At 39.2% G+C, this 3,413-nt stretch overlaps 1 pseudogene; it reads left to right on the top strand.

Moving 5' to 3' along the window:
* On the top strand, positions 1 to 2,496 carry LOC140866739 (putative clathrin assembly protein At1g03050; annotated as a pseudogene).
* The last annotated feature ends 917 nt before the right edge of the window (positions 2,497 to 3,413 follow it).

Genomic DNA, 3,413 nt, shown 5'->3' on the forward strand with positions numbered 1-3,413 from the left:
ATATGATCAAGAAACCGCGCGAAACTCGGCGATCATGGCTCCATGCAAGTTAAGGAAGGCCATTGGAGCAGTGAAAGACAAAACCAGCATTGGCCTCATAAAAGTTGGCAGCGCGAAATCTCTTTCAGAGCTCGACGTCTCCATCGTAAAGGCCACCCGACATGAAGAATGTCCGCCGGACGACCGCTACATCCGTCAAATAATAGGCGCGACGTCCCACTCGCGTGCACACGTGAGCGCCGCCATTAGCACAATCGCTCGACGCCTCAACAAGACCAAGAATTGGGTGGTGGCGTTGAAAACCCTCATGTTGATCCACCGGCTTCTATCCGAGGGGGACGCCGCCGCCGCCGCGTACCAACAGGAGATATTCTTCGCGACGAGGCGGGGGACGAGGTTCCTCAACATGTCCGACTTTTGGGATTCGTCGGGCCGGGCGAATGCGTGGGACTACTCGGCTTTTGTGCGGGCCTATGCGTTGTACATGGACGAGCAGCTCGAGTGTCGGATGCAGGGCCGGAGGGGTGAACATTACGGGTATGAGATGGAAGATGAAGTAGAGGGCGGAGGAGCCGCCGCCGGTGCCGCGGTGGTGATGATCATGAGGCCTAGTAGTACTCCTGTTTGTGAAATGAAGAATGAGCAGATTTTCTCTAGGGTTCATCATCTCATGCAGATTGTTGACAGGTTCTTGACATGCAGACCAACGGGTAATTAAATAGAATAGTTCTTTAATTTCCAGTAATTATTTTGCAGAAATTGATTTTTAATCATGCATGTTTTATCCAAATTTTCTACTTTTTAGTTTTTACCAAAATGTATAAATTTAATATATTTTATCCGTAATAATCAAATTTGGTTAAGAGAATATAATATAATCTTGTTGTAAAACTGATTACTTGCGGCCTGCCAGTCGGATTAAAATGCACCATAATTTCATGACAAGGATGATATAAAAATTAGGCTACATAACATTTTTGCTTATATATTCATATTATGGAAAAATTATATTTTTGTTCATTTAATTTTAATGTTTTTTTGTCATCTATCCATTTATTGTCTTATTTTTTCAATTTTAGTACTTTTGTTATTGGAGTACAAACATAAGGAAATATAGTGATATGACACTAAAAATGATCGATGCAACATCAGACATTGAGGTCAAATTTAAAAATATATAATGATATATCGATTAAGTTATATATGGACTAAAAATATAATTTTCTTATAGTTCCGGTCAAAACGTTAATACTTAAAATCCAATGATAATATGAATCTAATCAAGAATTGTTCTGTACAACATATATACACAGGTGCTGCGAGTGACAACAGAATTGTGTTGGTGGCCATCTACCCCATAGTGAAAGAAAGTTTCCAGCTATGCTACGATATGACACGAATAATGGGAGTTTTGATCGAAAGATTCATGCAGCTCCAAGTCCCCGACATGATGCGTGTCCAAGAGATTTTCTGTCACGTCTCGAAGCAGTACGATGAACTCGACTCGTTCTATGAATGGTGCAAGAATATCGGGATTGCACGCTCTTCCGAGTACCCCAACATAGAGAAAATCCCACAAAGAAAGCTCGATATGATGGACGAATATATTCGCGAAAAAGCAGCCATGTTGAGCAACAGGAGGGTGGCTAGTGCTACTACTCCAGAGCCGGAGCTGCAGCAAGAGCCCCGCAAAGAAGTAGTAGCCAAGGAGTCGGAGTCGGAGTCGGAGCCGGAGGTGGATACGTTGCCACCAGTGGAAAAGGGAGAAAAGAAACACGAGAATTTGTTTAACTTAAATGAAGATGCACCAAGGACAACACATGGAGGAGGTCATAGATTGGATTTATCTTTATTTGATGCAAATGCAACCACATTAACTACTCCTGAAACGTCGTCGGCTACCCCGTGGGAAGCCTTTGACAGAACGCCGTCGGGCGACTGGGAAACGGTGTTGGTCCAATCTGTCAAATTACCAAAAGGGTTCACTTCGAGGAGGGTTTGGTACTATGATGCTTGATGGCATGTATCAACAAGGAACTATTTCTCGTGGCGCGGTGGCTTCTTCTGGTGTTGAGGCCATCGGGAGTGGTGGTAGTGTTGCGTCGGGTACGGGCGGGAGGCCATCCATGCTGGCGTTGCCTGCGCCACCGTTGTCTGATGGTGGAGCCATTATTTCATCAGCAAATATGGACCCTTTGATCACTGCCTCGACTGTTATAGCACCGCCAAGGTATGCACAAATGTCCGAGATGGAGAAGAAGCGAAGACTGATGGTATAAGAGCAAATAATGTGGCAGGAGTTTAATTTGCAAGAGATGGGATTCGGGGAAAGGTAGGGCTAGCTAAGGAACAACACAAAATATAAGAGGTTGCACGCAAACTTATTAGCAAATATATATGATATTTAGGTATTGTTTGCAACTTTTAATAACTAGTAAATTTAAAGTGTGTTGCACGTAATATACGATGTTGTAATATAAAGTTTACAAGGAGATAATGAACGTAAACTATTTTTTTTTCCAAAAAAAAAATAGTTATATAGATTAATTTATATGAGAAACCAAAAGATAGTTTTTCTTTGAAAAATCTGAATATTAAAATCTAAGTAGCAATATCCCAGATTTAAAGCTTTTGCAATAATACTCACGAAAAGAGACCATTTTGATATAATTTCTTTGAAAAGTTGACAAGAAAAAGATAAAAGTATAAAAATACATAATATAAATGAGATTATCAACCATAGACATTGTAAGCAAAACAAAAACCTAAATTAACATAAATTAAAAAATTAGTATATATAACACATAATATTGATAATAAAAAATTAGTCAGAACAAAGACGTCGAAATTTGACTATACAACAAATTCTCCATTTTTGAACCTCGAAATATGTTGATGTCATCCATTTTTGCCATTTTGAATAAACAATTGAAATTGTAATATTTGTACAACTGGAGTAATCTTTATTTGGTGACTATGAGCATCACAACCATGTATAATAATATCTCTATCATAAGGTAAGTGAGGATTACTTAATTCCTTCAACTCAAACAAAGGGACTTGATCAACATATGAATTTATATATATATATAAATATATATATATATATATATATATATATATATATATTATGCATGCGATCATGGATAGCTTGCATGTGGATCAGGTGACAAGGAGAGTTTGAGATCCATTGGAGTTGCCACGTGGACCAATAACGAGGAGCCGAGCTAATAAATTCAAGAAAACACTTCAAATACTGATGTTAAATTATCAAGATGGAATTGGAGCACTTGAAGATCAGTTTAGAATTTGTCTATGCGTTATTAGAGTATTAATAAGAGATGAAAGAAGTGAAGGAAATAATTTTGGGATAGAAGACGTCTCGCCCGAGCGCAACATTATGCCGCTCGAGC

The sequence above is a fragment of the Henckelia pumila genome, chromosome 4, assembly GCF_033568475.1.
Source record: "Henckelia pumila isolate YLH828 chromosome 4, ASM3356847v2, whole genome shotgun sequence".
In the NCBI taxonomy this organism is placed as follows: Eukaryota; Viridiplantae; Streptophyta; class Magnoliopsida; order Lamiales; family Gesneriaceae; genus Henckelia; species Henckelia pumila.